This window comes from Lolium rigidum, chromosome 5 (assembly GCF_022539505.1).
Source record: "Lolium rigidum isolate FL_2022 chromosome 5, APGP_CSIRO_Lrig_0.1, whole genome shotgun sequence".
Taxonomy (NCBI): domain Eukaryota; kingdom Viridiplantae; phylum Streptophyta; class Magnoliopsida; order Poales; family Poaceae; genus Lolium; species Lolium rigidum.
In genome coordinates this window covers 9,693,850-9,710,544 of record NC_061512.1, presented here as the reverse complement: position 1 = coordinate 9,710,544, position 16,695 = coordinate 9,693,850, and positions in this window count along the sequence as shown.

The following is a 16,695-nucleotide window of genomic DNA, read 5'->3' as shown; positions in this document are numbered from 1 at the left end:
GTAGATCCAGGTGGAGGAAGCAGAGGCTTACTTTTCACAGTCTGGGGAGTTGAGAAGCCTTGGGTAATGTCCAAGCAAGCTTTGCTAAGAAGACAAAGGGGTGGCTTGGATGCAGGACACTGCTTAGGTAGCACAAAATCCCTAGAGGAGGAATTATTATCCATATCACTCAGAATTTGCCAAACCTGAGACTGCATCAGTTTCTTGGCCCAATCAAAGTCCTCTGGTGTAAGCAACTTAGCAGTGAAGAAATCAGCCCATTGGGCTGGCATAGTGACTGATATCTCTGAAGGAGTGGTGGGCTTGAAGAATGAGGCCCAAGCCAAAGTTCCTTCCTTAGAAAAAAGAAAAGAATCCTGAACAGGCTGAATATGTCCTCCCAAATCGTGCAGTGAAAGGTCAGGGACTTGCTCTTGAATAAGAACCATGCCAATGTGAAGGTTCTGCTGAACAACACCTTGATTAGCCACTCCAAGAGCTGCATCTGAAGCATTGGAAGCGTCAGTACTGATGGTCAGTGTAAGATCACTCTGATTATCCTCAACCTGCTCCAAATTTATGTCATTAACTGGTCCATTGACAATCACTGGATTAAGCATTGCAGCAAGGTCTGGCATGGGGAAATCTGGCACTTGATGGTCCTGGGGCTGCAGAGGATTCTGCTGCAGCCCGCCTCGAGAGGAACCGGCGCAGGGCCATGGAGGCATCCACGACACGAGTTCTGCGGCCAGCGAGATTGAGGCTGGGCGGAGGCGGCCGGGGTCGCTGGGAGAAGAAGGAATTGGTGGCGGCGGCAGTGGTGGTGGTGGTGGTGCTGGAGTGCGTAGCAGGGAGCCCTAAGAAGGAGGAATGGGACGGCGGCAACGACGTGGTTCAGGAGGGGGACGTGGGGAGGCGGAAGGGCTGCGGCAACGACATGGTGTGCTCCTCTTTTATTTTAGCTGATTCAATTTTGGTTTGTTTTATTCCTGTAGAAAATGAAAATTCTTACTGCAGAATTTCATGGAGGGGCGGATGATAGGGTGATTCCAACAACACGGATCTGTGGGATCTTCAACCAGAATTATTCAGGAGAGCAGCATTGCCAATGATGAAGGAGATGCCACCGCCGTCAATTACGGTTATCTTGCCCTACAGTCCAACACTGCCAATGCACGTATGATCTCCAACTGTGCATCAAGCACACATCCAATTTTCCCATCCTTTTATCTTAGCTTTTGTTCTAATTATGGGAGATCTCTGGTGGTTTAGCTTTCCTTTCGTTCTCTGTTGACTTCTCTTATATCCAGAAGATGTGAGTATCCACATCACCATGGCTACATTCAAAGTTACTCAACAAAGCTTTCACATGTGTGCGTGAATCCTTAAGGAGTTGATGCATAGGGTCTCCTTCAGAGCTAGAAGAATAAGTTTGATGGCCTAGAGACCTGGTTAGGGAGCTCCTTTTCTTTCTTTTTGCGCTTTTTTGCATGTGCACATAATCTGTTTTATTAATTAATTTGTGTGGTAGGATATTTTCAACTGTTTAACTTTCAGAAATGATATACAGTTGATATGAACTACCAAAGGCCAGAGTTTAATGTTTTCCAGAACTATCTCTTTAAAAGCATAGGAAGCCCCTTGTCAAGAAAAAGTACAGTGCACATTTCCTTCTTTTGTCAACTTTCATTGTTATACGTACCTTTGTTTTTGTTGACCTGCTGAGGGCATTTATTGACCATGAACCAATGACAAAGATGTAGCCACATTCTCTATTTCTTTTTGCTGATCTTGGCTATGAAACAAAACTTGCTCAAATATATAATGAGTTAAGGAAATTCAATTGTTGGCATTGATATTTGTACATTACTAGCATTGTTCAAGATTCCAGCTGTTTTTACTACTCCGGAAGAAGTGCTAAGCATGGAAAAAAACACTACCGAACACACTTTGGGTTGAAACCTGCAGGATATATTGATTTGGCTGATAAATGTTTATATGCTAATTATGAAGCCTGCAATGTTGATCCTTGCTAACTCTGATAGAAGCCCCCATGTCAAAGAGGTTGTGGAACTAGCATCCTGTTTGCAATATGACATGCTCACATGGTTTGCGAATTCACATGTTATTTGCACAATGACTTAGAAAGCCTGAACAGCTGTTGTTAGCCTTTGGTTCCAAGGGTAGAAATGGGTTCAGCATGTATTTGTGGTCTTGTGGAGCACTTGCGTTGTGTAGTTTTGTACATACAACAGTTGTATGTGTTACCATCCTTTTATACATATCGTGTAAACACCCAATATGTAATGCACGCGGAAGAGAAAAATGATATAAACAGCAAGAACTCAGACAGTGACACCGCGCGGCGTGTCGCGTGCTGAAGCTTCCTCGAGTTACCTTTTCTATGAAAATAATTTCATCAGTGGCGGAGTATCTGTGTATATAGTTTTTGAACCTCTAGGTACATTTATATATAATTATATGTAGTCATGTATAATTTCATCTCATGGCATCCATTCTTTGCTACGTCAGGTGATGCTATTATTTAAAATGATGCAACCAATACCGTCCATCAGTATGTTGCCAAAGTTAGTGGGTTCTCGGCCCATCAGCATTCTCCCACCATCAACATTATAACAGAAAGGTAAATCTTATTTGATAACATAAAAGATCAGTAATGCCATCTCTATCTCAGTTTCCTGCATGGACAGTTCGCTTAGTACATTGATGTACTTCAACATATTGTGTTGGCCATGCAGAGTGTGAAGAGTAATGTATTCTTGAATGCTACAGAACTTTGGCTTGGATAACAAATGAATGAGCCAATTGGTGAACTTTTTTACTCTCTAAATTGTTCACTGCAATGCCATATAGATATCGAATGGAAGGCTGCATTTGAGCATGTCAGTGGTTATGGCATGTTGGTTCTTTTGAGCAGGCTATGGATATCCCAGCGATTATCATATATTAAAATTATTTCCGAATAAAATACTTTGCAAATAAGTTAACCTCTGTAGTGGTTCTTATGTTAATATAGAGTTCAATAATTGTGAATTGCATTGTGTTTTTAAAGCGAAGTTGTGCACAGAACTGTGTATGCCAAAATAAAATCTTGCAGTTCGCAGACGGGTGAAGTTTGTAGGGTAACTTCCTGATACCTGTCATAAACCATTGGTTATTATCTACAGCATTTAGGCCCGTTGATTTCTATTTATTTCAGCCCTTTGTGGCTATTATTCAAAATATCCATAATTTCAGCCCTTTGTGCCTAATTTTGTTTTTATTTCTTGGCTTTGCCGACCATTCATGCTCATATGCATTATTGTCCACAAAATTTATTTCCATGAGACCTTGATTGTCAGCCACCTGAGCTTTTGGTCACAACTGGTTTACATAGACTGTAGAGGGGAGAGAGGGATGATAGCAAAGCTGAACCGGCAACTGGTAGGCTCTTGAGTGCCCCACCTGGGCGATGCGCGGTCATGTGAGCTAGCGAGGATACTCCCAGGCGGAGAAGGAGCACAAACATATCAGAAGGTGTCAATTTCAAGAGTGCAGATATCAGCTCTACCTTCTGAAAGAGTACTGCTTCTTAATCCTAAGAATGAGGTATAACTTACTAAGTTACTATGTCTTAAAATCGTAATTTTGTTTGAGTTCCTGCACTTAGTCTGAACATAAAACATCTATGGTGTTTCAGTGACATAGTATGTGCACCTTGCTGTGTTAGTTTCGTGATACTATATTTGACCAAGCGGTGGATTGTCAGTCACTTGAAATATAAGAGCAGTAGATGCCACCTGTTGTTTGTTTTCTTTTTCGTTTGATTTATTAACTCTTGTGTGTTGTGTTGTTTCTTGCAGGCCAACCGCAGCTCTCAGTCCTTTCCAAAGGCAAAGCAGAGCTCGCTTCAGTTCACGGCCTCCCTGTGTCAACCAAGAGGTCACCATTTTGTTTTTGGCATCCAAAGCACTCACCATTTCTACTCTGAAAAAGCTAGTGCCTTGCACTGACAGCCCCAGGACAAGGCAACAACAAGACCATTTAAGTAAATGCATTACCATCAATGTTCATCCGTTCTTCCTATGTTTTCTGAAAGATTATGTTGCGTTTTTTACTTACCTGCAGGTGTTGTTGCTGGACTGTATGTAGGCATGGAGCAGGAGTGGAAATAATCCACGGCCGCTATGACTGAGTAGTGATTCTCTGAAAATGGATTTTTCATGTTTCTTGCAGTTAGTTGAACCTTACGTGAAGGAAAACATATCTACTTGACTGCCTTCCCGCCATGCAAAACTAATATCTTCCCACTTTAAAAGCCGATCCTTTGGTTACCTCTCAAAACAGATGAGAAGATTTGGTAGAGTCACTGGCATCTCATAAATCTTGATGTTTTTTTTTTTTTTACTTTTGTCTCCACACCTTTTATCCTAAGATTATCTAAGTCCAATATTGAGCCAATATTGAGCTAGCATTTACGATTAGAGATCTTAGCGATCAAAACATTATTGCTTTTGTAATCAGTATTAGGCTTTGCATGCTTTGAAGCATCCTTAAGAATAATTGACTCAAAAGTTATTGGTACTGCTTAGCGCTGCTGCTTATTACTATCTCTCTCTTTCTGGTGCTGCCGTACAGATGTGCCTTCATTGGAGGCATCGTAAGGGGTACTCTGATCTTTTTGTGAACACAAGATCGCCAAGGACACCATCACCGGAGGCGCGATCACTACTGTCGTCAAGTCCCTTAACTACCTCACCTAGCTATGTAAACAGAGTTAGTGGCTTGTGGCAGTGTATGGCCGGACAAATACATGGACAAGAAATTCTTGATGTGTTTGTGCTGGTGTTGTGTGCGTGTTCAGCAGTAAATTGAATTCCTTCTTTTGGGGGTTTGCATCTCCATGATCTGGTTAAGTGTTGAGGAGAAGCTTAGCTACATGTTGTGGCAGCTCGGTTGAACAAGTCATGTGTACACGGCATGATTGCACACGATATTGGGATGTCCATTACAGTGAATGTTACGTGCAATGCAATTTATTAGTCATCTAATAATGGAAAACTTGCTACATTATGCTAGCTTGGCAATAAACCATTTTTTTTTTGCTAGGGAGTGGTGTTTTGGTACACGGTAGCATGTGCTCCATTTATTTTGAAAATACATGCTACACATATTTTGAAATTTTTTTAAAAAAGTTGCTCTACTCACATGTAAACAAATAAACTTGAGTTTTTTTTTTGCCGAATCATACCAGACCTTTAAGTTAAGCTAACAATCAACCATACGGCCTTAGAATGGTATATGTGCTATACAGCTATAGGTAGCTCAGTAGCAATGTAAGTAACGGAAATCCATCTTGGCTCCCGGGTCCAGATGATCCTGATACGTGGACGAAACAGAATCGGACAGATCGGCTGCGACCGCGCGTATTCTCCACCGTATCGGCCCGTATGGGGGAAAAAGAAACAGTGTCATTTCCTACCGTTGGGCTGAATTAATTGCGACGTCGCGTGAAACGGATGCACCGGTACAAAATGTTTCGAACCGTCCAGGTCTGACTCGTGGCGACTTGGACCGGAAGCTGCGTGGCCCAACGGCTCTGGGATGGGGCAACACGCGGCCAAATAAAGGAAAGCCCAGATGTCCAGTTTGGGATCCATTGTAGTCGCCGCCCTCGTCTAGGTCTCCCTACAGTGAAGCAGACGAGATCGAGATCCATGGCGTCTTCTTCCTCCTCCCACATGGCTGCTTCCCAGGACAACACTCCACTCCCGCTCATACCGTGTCCGAAGTGCGGCAACAGGGTACTCACCAAGATCGCGGTCCAAGGAACCAGACCAGGCGTCAGGTACTACAAGTGCCAACTATTCAGTGTAAGTTCATCAGATCCAGCCACATCCAGTTTGTTTGGCTTTTTTGTTGGCACATCGCGTGGTGTGATCCTTTTTTCCCCAAATCGTTTCTCATTCCATCTTGATCGATCCAGGGCGGACTATGCGATTTCTTCGAGTGGAGGGAGGGATATGCAGGGGTGCTAGCCGCAAACCGGGGAGCATTCGCTGCTGCAGCTCCACCAGCCCATGTAGCAGCTATGCAGGGTGCGCCGGCCAACAACATCCAGGATGTAGCGCGGGTGAATCTGTTTGTATCGTTGACGAACACAATGGGGGTGCTGCTCTGCGTCCAGCTTTTTTCCCTAATTTTTGCGCCTTACTTTCTGCTTCGTGGCGGCTCCGAGGTTTCAACCGGTTAGATCTGGGGAGACGCGAGGTTGACGACACCGCACAAGCCGTAAACTTGGACCCGTCGTCCTCCACGCCGCACCGACATGTACCGCGAGTCCGGGTTTACATCGGTCACGGCACCGTTCACACCCTCCGTCTTCTTCCGGTCGTTACAGCATTAAACACCGCAGGACCCACCTCGTCGCTGTACGCCCGCTCGATGTATCTTTCATTTTCTGAGCGACGCACACCTGCTTTCTTTTCCCTTACAAGCAATCTCGGAGCAACACTCATCGGTCCAGATTTCAGGTGCATATAAACCCGGGAGCCAAAACTCCACTCCCAGTAAATTAATACTACTAGCTGATCTACCGCTTATATGTAATAGAATGAAGTCATCCTCCTAATACAATCATTTTTAAATTTCACTCCTTATACATTGCAACATCATTATCCACTCACGGTAATACAAGCACTTTTAAATTTCACTGCTTATTTCTACTGGATAACAAGTGGATAGGGAGTAAGCGGTAGCTCAGTACAAATAATTACCAGTATTGCCAGGTAATATGTGGTATGTGAATGAAGTTATCCTCCTAATACAATCATTTTTAAATCTCTTTGCTTATACATCGCAACATCATAATTCACTCATGGGCGCGGCGTGCCGCCGCGCCTAATGTTGCTAGTATCTTTATAGCTGGGGTATTTGATACAAACACATGTGTAAGAACACAAACATAAAGCATCTCCAGCAGTTCAACTCCTTTCAGACACAAAAAATATTCTTTTTTCCGTTTAGGTTGGCCCAGAACACCAGAATGGCCGTCCGGTCGCCTTTGTCCGTTTGCATTGGGGGCATCCCGGTGCCTCGCCGCATTTTGATCCAAGCCATTTGAACTCATTTCCCCCTATTTTCAGCTTAATTGGCTCATATGACTAGAAAATAAGAATGTTGTAAACAAATTAATTTAAGTAGCATATGTTCAAATAAACAACATGGTTCACAATCAATGCAGTGCTTCAAAATTTAAAAAAACATAGTTCACAATTAAACAAATGAAATAAAATGGGATGTCCACTAATGCTCAATTAAATTCGCTTGAAAACGATTGTGAATGTGACAATCATGGAGCTCAATGTCATACCGAGGAACCCCTCGAACATTGATGCCCTAGGCTGTGACCAACCAAAGCGATTATGTTTCAAAAAATCATGTTTTAGTTACATTTCAATTATGTTTCATAATTTTGTGAAAGGATTGGTCAGCCTATGGGTGATGTCACCGCTGGCATCACTCCGGTAGGCATCATTGCCGGTAAGAAGAGGTTTTCGTGACTATTGGCCCTGTGATAGGATGAGTAGGTTCTCTTTACCTTGCGAATTGGGTCATTGATTCTTGGTGTTTTTTCCTTCCTACCAATCGGTGGATGGATCTTTGGGGTCAGATACTCTTTTTTTACAATTAAAATAGTAACTAGAAGTCTCCTCTACTATGCTAATTTTGTTGTGAATCAAGAAATCACTGCTGTCCATATCAGTGCATCTTGACAAAAAAATTCTCTCTCTTTCTTGCTAGGCTAATTTTTGCGTAAAGCAGAAAATTAAATGTACTTAAAGCTTGAAAATCATCTCTTAATGTTACGAGAACTTGAAATTGCAGCAAAATTTTGCTGCTTAGTTTAAAGATATCTTGAAAGGTTCAATTTGGCCCTCCCTTTTCTTTTGGTCACGCTCAGCCACTGCCAAGAAGGGAACACCACAATTAGATATGTTTTTCCTTTCTTATCCATGTAGACTAGAAACTTTCAGTTTGAAGCCATATGTCTCCTCTCGCGAGTATTGGATGAAAAATACAAATGAGAGTCAAGTCTCACAAGTGGACGAAACCAGAGAAGAGAATCACATAGGAGGCCACAAAACAAGAGCGTGTAGAGATCATTGATCATGCAACATATAAATGCCAGGGTCGATGATTGATTCGAGCGGCACCTCTCTGAGTCCTATTGTGTATTCGGTGATTTCAATTGGAGCATAGGTAAGGTTATCCTATGTAAAACATGGTTTACGCTAAAAGAAATGGCATCATCTATCTGAAAGTGTTCTCCTAGGCGCAATGCTAGTTCATCTCTTGTCATCCTCCAATACTCCAAACTACACGTCCGGTTGATTTTACATGTGCCTACGAAGAGCCGCACACCGCCTCTATTCCGTGCTCAACCTTGCGCGTAGATGTAGGCAGTAGAATTCAGAAGAGAATGAATGAGACGGCCATAAGATTAAAAGAAAGAATTTTATAGGTTTTTTTTGAAAAATATTGCCTACTTGGCATTGGCCAACTCGCCGGACAATTCAAAACCTCGGCAGGACAAGCGTTGAACAACTTATCCACTTTGGGGTCCAAAGAAAACATTTTTATAAAAATAGGACCTAATTGACATCCCCGAAATACTTTTATAACCTCCATGAATTTTAGTCTATTTTTTGGCTTTTTAAATAGGAAAACAATAAACTAAGGCCAGTAAAGAAATTAAAATAAACCAAAAACAAAAGGCGATGATAACTGTGATCCTGATTAGGTTTCCCCCTTTTTTTCGAAAAAACCTCTACCCTCTGCATAGATTTTCCCCTAAAGGCATGTTTTATCTAGCGAAATGAGGAAGTAATTGCTTGAAATGTGACTTATAACTAGTTTATGAAAGTTTGTCTTTTGAATTGTATCAATGATTTGCAAATTTTTATCTGTCGTACTGGTGTGGTATTTTTACTTTTTTTTTTGACATAGTGTGGTATTTTTACTGATTGACTAGTTGAACCGTTGCACCTTAACATTGTGACTCCATCACCTGGAATGGTCGCCGGCGAGCGAATCCAGGACAGGCAAAACAAAGGTGAACTCTGTCAGGCGCGCGGCAGCAGCAGAGGATGTGTGTTTCCGCTGTTCCTTTCCCCCGTCATCGTCGTCTCCGGCGACTTCAGATCCGGCTCCACCAGAGAAGGAGCGAAGGATGGAGGGAGATGGCGGTGTCGACGGTGCTGGCGGTGATGCTGGTGGGGGCCGCGACATTGTCCTTGTCCAGCAGGACGCGCAGGCCCCCGAAATCCCGGCCAACGACATGGTCCTCGTGAGTAAACCCCTCCTCTCCCCCTCTCATCTTCGATTCACTCCCAGATTCCGATTTCCCGCGCCAATTGCTCCTCTCTTAATTACAACCTGGCGGTGAAAAATTACAACCTAGCTAGGGTTAGTAATCCACTCACCTGACCCACACTGGCTGGTCTCGTGTCTGATCCAGATTGATCCAGTAACTCAAGTTCAGCTTCTATTACCAGGTACCGTATATTTCAGCATATTGTGTGTCACTATCATCTGCCACTATCTGATATGAAACAGCGGGTGCTATGATCTGCGTGACAGAGCAAGTGCTTAGACCTGATTTCTGATGTTCCATGCTTGTTTTATGACAATACCTACATGTTTTGTTCACACTTTATGATGTTTTGATGCGTTTTCCGGAACTAACCTATTGACGAGATGCCGAAGTGCCAGTTCCTGTTTTCTGATGTTTTTGGTTTCAGAAATCCTAGTAAGGAAATATTCTCGGAATCGGACGAAATCAACGCCCAGTACCCTATTTTCACCGGAAGCTTCCAGAACACCCGAGAGTCGCCAGAGGGGGGCCACAGGCCCACCACACATGGTGGCGGCGCGGCCCAGGGGGGGCGCCCCCCTGTTGTCTGGCCCCACCAGGGCCCCTCCGAGGCTCCCCTTTCGCCTATATAAGCTCCCTGACCTAAAACCCCGATACGAATAAGCCACGGTATGAGAAACCTTCCAGAGCCGCCGCCATCGCGAAGCCAAGATCTGGGGGACAGGAGTCTCTGTTCCGGCACGCCGCCGGGACGGGGAAGTGCCCCCGGAAGGCTCCTCCATCGACACCACCGCCATCTTCATCACCGCTGCTTGTCTCCCATGAGGAGGGAGTAGTTCTCCATCGAGGCTCGGGGCTGTACCGGTAGCTATGTGGTTCATCTCTCTCCTATGTACTTCAATACAATAATCTCATGAGCTGCCTTACATGATTGAGATTCATATGATGATGCTTGTAATCTTGATGTCATTATGCTAGTCAAGTGAATTTTACTTATGTGATCTCCGGAGACTCCTTGTCCCACGTGTGTAAAGGTGACAGTGTGTGCACCGTGTGGGCCTCTTAGGCTATATTTCACAGAATACTTATTCACTGTTATGAATGGCATAGTGAAGTGCTTATTTATATCCCTTTATGATTGCAATGTGCTTTGTATCGCTACTAGTCTATGTGCTACTCATGTGATGTTATTAAATTAGTCTATTCCTCCAGCATGGTGTAATGGTGACAGTGTGTGCATCGTGTAGTTCTTGTCGTAGATTATGATCATAATCTCTTGTAGGTTATGGAGTTGATTATCGCTATGATAGTATTGATGTGATTTATTCCCCCTTCATAGTGTAAAGGTGACGAGTGTGTATGCTATGTTAGTACTCGGTCTATTTTGCAAAGATCTATTATGCTCTAAGGTTACTTAAACATGAATATCGAATGTTGTGGAGCTTGTTAACTCCGGCATTGAGGGTTCGTGTAATCCTACGCAACGAATGGTGTTCATTATCAAACAAGAGTGTATGTATCACATATGAGAAAGAGTTATTTATTATGCGATCAATGTTGAGAGTGTCCATGTTATCACCAGATTTTGGCCAAATCAGGAGATGGGCCGTAAGTGAAGATGGGCTTGAAAGATATACACGTGGAGCATCTTTGAAGCGGCCTTGCGCGAGGAGTTTGGGCTAGATTGCCCATGTATCTGTAAATATAGTAGATCGTATTTTAGTTTAGATTAAAAGATAGAGTTTAACCCGTGCACGGTTAGGTGCACGTCCAAATTAGAAAGTCCCTTGGACTATAAATATGTATCTAGGGTTATCGGAAAAAGAGGACAATCACGTTCACAACAAACACAAATCAGGCGCATCGCCACCCCTTCTTTCGAGGGTTTCTCCCGGGTAAGCATCATGCTGCCTAGATCGCATCTTGCGATCTAGGCAGACTACGTTTATTCGTTTACCTTGTGCTGCTCGTGCTGAAGCGTTGTTGATGGCGAGTAGCACTACTTATCATAGATGTTTTGGGGCTTGCATAGATGCTTTTCTTACGCATATCTACTTAGTTGTGCCGTCCCTCGATATCTAGCTGCCCTTACACCTATCCAGGTGTAAGGGCAGCGTCTTGCTTGTTCGTTGTTTAGTAGATCCGATCCGTTATAGCTGCTCCTTGATTCTTCAAGGATTGGTTCAATATCTGTATGGTTAGGCCTTGCAAACGGGTTGAACGATCCGGTAGTACATTAGGTATGGTTTGTTAGTCCTAAGAGGGATGTTCCGGGAATTAACTTAATGTTGGTTTTTAGGCCTCTTTAGGGTTAGCTTTCCATTATCTTTCGTGTCTATTAGGCTCAACTACGCGTAGGATGTTCCGATCATATGGCGAAAACCCTAAGCTATCGTAGATTGGTTTAGCTTTATACTGATCAAGCAGGAGCCTCATGCCATCGTCAACCTGACGCAAACCATGGGGCGATCGGCTCTTTGAGCCGATCCACAGGGCAACCTGAGAGCCGATCGGGCTCGTATTTAATGTTTACGTGTCTGCCATGCAGGAAACTAATCGAAGCAATCCAATACCTTCCTGACCAGGTATAGGTCAGGTGGCACGCCCTTGCAACCGCTAGGTCGTGTGCCGGAGCATTTGCGGGACGACGTCGAGGGACCAGGGCCCCCTGCAGCCTTGGAAGCCTCCCGGCTCTTGGTGTTGCTTAACCACTGCTCGCTGGTGGGTTTTGGCAGGCAACACATTCTGGCACGCCCGGTGGGACCATCTTCTGCAACAACCACGTCAACATCCGAGATGGCGGAAGAACCGGTCAAGTGTGAAGATCTGCCTCCTGAGCATAAGAAGAAATATGATGATCTCAAGGCAATCTTGGAAGCCGAGCTCATCGGCGCTTTTGAGAAAACCCGTTCGCACGGGATCAAGTTCAAAGGGTTCCAACCCGAAGGTGCGTTAGAGGGACTAGATCTATCTCTCCCTTCGGACGAGCGTACCAGAGCCCTGCGACAGGAAGTCAACTATGTCGTTGCTCATTCACTACATCGGCATTCTGAGAGCCTGGTGAACACTTTGGAGCGTGTTGCGCTCAATGTGGTGCAGGAGATCATGAAGCACAAGTACTCTCCGTCAGGTCCTGCTCTAGGAACTCACCAAGGGGAGATACCGCTCTACACAAGGCCACCACTGCAATACACGTTTGCCGCTCCACAGCAACAAGGTTCACCGGCGTACGTCATCTACAAGGTTGGAGGTGATCCTGGCGACTACCAATTCCTGTATGAGCCGCCCAAGGAGATTCCACATGGATACGTGTGCACATACGTGCCGGACTGCAACAACTGGATGACCCCGGTTACAGCAGGAAGGATCGCCACGGCGAGAGGAGTCGCTGGAGCGAGAAGCGATGCTTGGAGCGAGATGTTGAGAAACAGGCGTGGTTAGCTAAATATGCCACCGGACCAAGTCATGAACGATCAACTTCTGCAGCTCCTACGGTGAGATCACCGCAATCATGAGAGATCAGTTCGGCATCTTGCCGAAGAAGAGAATGATCGGCTATTCCAAGCCGTATCCCAACGAGTACGACCTGATCCCGCTACCACCTAAGTATCGGCTCCCTGACTTCACCAAATTCAGTGGGTCGGAAGGAACCAGCTCAATTGAGCACGTGAGCCGATACTTGGCACAGTTGGGTATGGTCTCAGCTTCAGACGAGCTACGGGTGAGGTTCTTCTCGCAATCTCTCATGGGTCCGGCCTTTGGGTGGTACACCTCGTTGCTACCAGACTCGATTCGGACGTGGAAGCAGCTGGAAGAGCAGTTTCACGTACAGTATCACTCAGAAGCTACTGAAGCTGGCATTGCCGATCTGACCCAGGTTCGGCAAAGGCGAGGAGAGATGGTGTCTGAATACATTCAGCGCTTCAGGACCGTCAGGAACCGATGCTATTCGGTTCGTCTATCTGAGAAGGAAGCATGCGAGCTGGCGATAGCAGGCCTGTCAGCGCCGCTCAAAGATGTGACCTTCCAAGCAGAGTACAATTCGCTGGCGCACATGGTTCAGAAGTTGACAGCATATGAACAGCGCCATCCAGAATTGTACCAGGACAAGTACAAGCGCGTCGCCCTGATCGAGACGGACGAAGATGAAGATCCCACAGGAGATCAGGAGGTCGCTGTTGCTGAGTGGACCCGGGGGGCCAAAACCCGTGTCCTGCAAGTGGGTGAAACAACTAGGGCCTGCCAAAGGGTTTGACTTCGATTTGAGCAAAACGGAGCAAATTTTTGATTTGCTGCTGAAGGAAAAACAGCTGAAGTTACCCGAAGGCCACAAAATCCCCACGTTACAAGAGATGAACGGCAGGCCATACTGCAAATGGCATCACACGTTCACCCATGCCACCACCGACTGCAAAGTTTTGCGCGGATAGATTCAAATGGCGATAGAACAAGGCCGATTACTCTTCGGTCAGTTTGCCATGAGAGTTGACACGCAGCCGTTTCCGGAAGTCAATATGGTTGATCTCAGTCACTGCATAGGACGCGAGCCAGGTTTCTCGTTTGATATCAACATGGCAGAGCTTGCAGATCGCCATGGCAAAGATAAGCCAGAGAGCAGTCGCTCCCGTGGCAAAGATAAAGAGGAGGCCGATCCACGCGACTGGCCCCAGCATGATGACAGACGGTATTTGACTGAGGAAGAGGTGATCAGCGTGCGGTATCAACGACCACTTTCCGCGCACCTCCTTAACAAATATGAACAGCAATACGACCGACGTCGGCGCTACGACGTAGATGATGATAGATATCGTCGGTCTGATGCAGACAACAGGAAATATCGTCGATACGAAGGGTATGAGCGTCACGCTAGAGGGAGGTCAAGAGAGTAAGAGGACATGGATAGGCATTGGAACTGTCCTTTCTTCAAACACTGCTGGGACTCAGGAATGAGCCGATTGCCTACAATCGAGAACTGCCCAGAATGTAGACAGAAGAGGAAGGGAACAAATGAAGTTTCAGTGTTCAAGCGTCTAGGACCTCTCCCACCTCAGAACAAACAAGCTGAGTCATCTCAAGATGAAGACTTCGAGGAGTCAGAGGAAGAAGATAGATATCACCGACCAAGGTGGTGTCCTGATGGACTCAGCCACTCCCAAAAGCGCAGAGTGGAATGGCTAAGAAACTTGGAAGAAGCCGAGGCGCAGTACCTGTACACGTTGAGGAAAGCACGGCCTGATCTGGCCGTGAAAATTCAGCAAACAACGGAGACGGAGGCTCGCCCACCAAAGAAAGTGTGGCGACCCAAGCAGACAAAAGCCGATGCGGGGACATCGGCTGATACAAACATGGTGTTCGTTCTCCCGTCGAGTTTTGTGCTCCGAGAGATGAGGAAGTATCGGTGGCACGGTTTGATTGCGGGCCACGGCCGATTATCTTTGAGAAGCCACGAGAGAGGAGCTATAGGCATCTGAAGGCCCTCTACCTGAAGGGTTATATCAATGGGCAGCCTATCAGCAAGATGCTGGTTGACACGGGAGCCGCAGTCAACATAATGTCGTACTCCATGTTACGACGTTTGGGACGTTCCAATGAAGATTTGATCAAGACCAACGTCACGCTAAGCGACTTCAACGGCCAACCGTCAGAAGCCAAGGGTGTTCTGAACGTGGACTTAACTGTCGGCCGAAAGACCATCCCTACATCCTTCTTCATCGTCGACAGCAAAAGCACTTACGCTGTCCTGCTAGGAAGGGATTGGATCCACGCTAACTGTTGCATTCCATCCACAATGGGATGGAGATGAAGTGGAGGTTGTTCATGCAGATGATTCGATCGACATCTCTTTGGCTGCCATGAACATCTGGGAAGCAAACGACCAAGAGCCGCTCTCTGGAATCAATCTGGACGGCTGTGAGCGCATCGAAGCTACAAAAAATGGGGTAAGGCTGGTCTTATCCACTGGCCTGACAGAGTAGCAAGATCCAAGTCTATGGACGTACGTGGCGAGGCCGATCCCTGCGATCGGCCCCAAAAAATAAAAAGTAAGGATATCACCTCAAGCATGCCACGTCGTCATTGCAGAGAACCAAGAAGTTGTAAACCCTCAGTAAACATTGCAATGGAAAAGGAGGCCGATTCTAGCAATCGGCCAAAATCAACCTCAACATGCCTTCTGCCGGTGTTCATCGTTGATTTGGCAGGCGATAGAAAGCTGGGGTATGGGTTTACAGCAGCTGATGAACTAGAAGAGATTGACATTGGTCCTGGGGATAAGCCACGACCAACATTTATCAGCAAATAGTTGGATCAACAACTGCAAGGGAAGCCGATTCCAGCAATCGGCTAAAATCAGTCTCACCACATTTGATAGTCGCTGTGTTATTTGGCATGGTGAGTTGGGTGACAGGCTTCGAATTGGCTGGAAAGCCGATATCTTCAATCACTTGAAGGATTCGGCTCGGGGGGCATACACACAGAGAAGGTACAAGGCGTACAAGGCCACGAAGTATGTACCCAAGGGGAGCCGATTCATGAAATCTATCAGCGGATAAAAAATCGAAAATACAAAAATTTTAAGCACAGCCGATGCTCGGACATCGACTCAAGAATAAACAGCCGATGCGTAGCCATCGACTTTAGAATTACAGAGTTTAAGCTCGATGAAGGAGAATTTCTAAGGCACAGAAATCCATTTCTGTGATCCCGGCCTCATCATCATCATCCTTGGCCTGAAGGAGGACAACATCATGACTGACCAGAGCTTCAACTGCAGCGTCATTGGGACATGGGGCTGGATTTCTTCAAGGATGTTCTTCACCTCCTCAGAAATTTCGACCAATGTTTCAATGGGTGAAGAAAGCAGAGCTTTGAAGCATTGGAGTTCATCACAACCCTGACAAACAACAAGAGCAGCGTAAGCATGCGGATCGGGGTAAGGATGAGCCCAATAAAGGAGCATACTTCTCCTAAGACCATGGGAACAACCGATGACGACGCGATCGGCTGTGGCGTTTTTGCCTGGGGTTTGGCCAAAGTGGTGACTTGGTCAACGTCACCGTCAGTGTGGAGGGCATCAGAACTTCATCAGTATTCCCACTGGAAGATTCTTGCAAAGATGATGCCCTGTTTTTGATGAGCTAGAGGGGTAGCAAGTTCAGGGACTGACCTCTTCTTGGAGGCCGATGATGGCACATCTGGCCGGTTTTGCGTGGTGGTACCCTCAGAGGTGCCCGAGCTTGAGCCTCGTCGGCTGGATTGCGTCTCCTCTCTGATATTATTTTCAGTAGAGGTCTACAAGAGCAGGATTACGGACTTAACAGGCTACTAAAGCCTAGACGGGT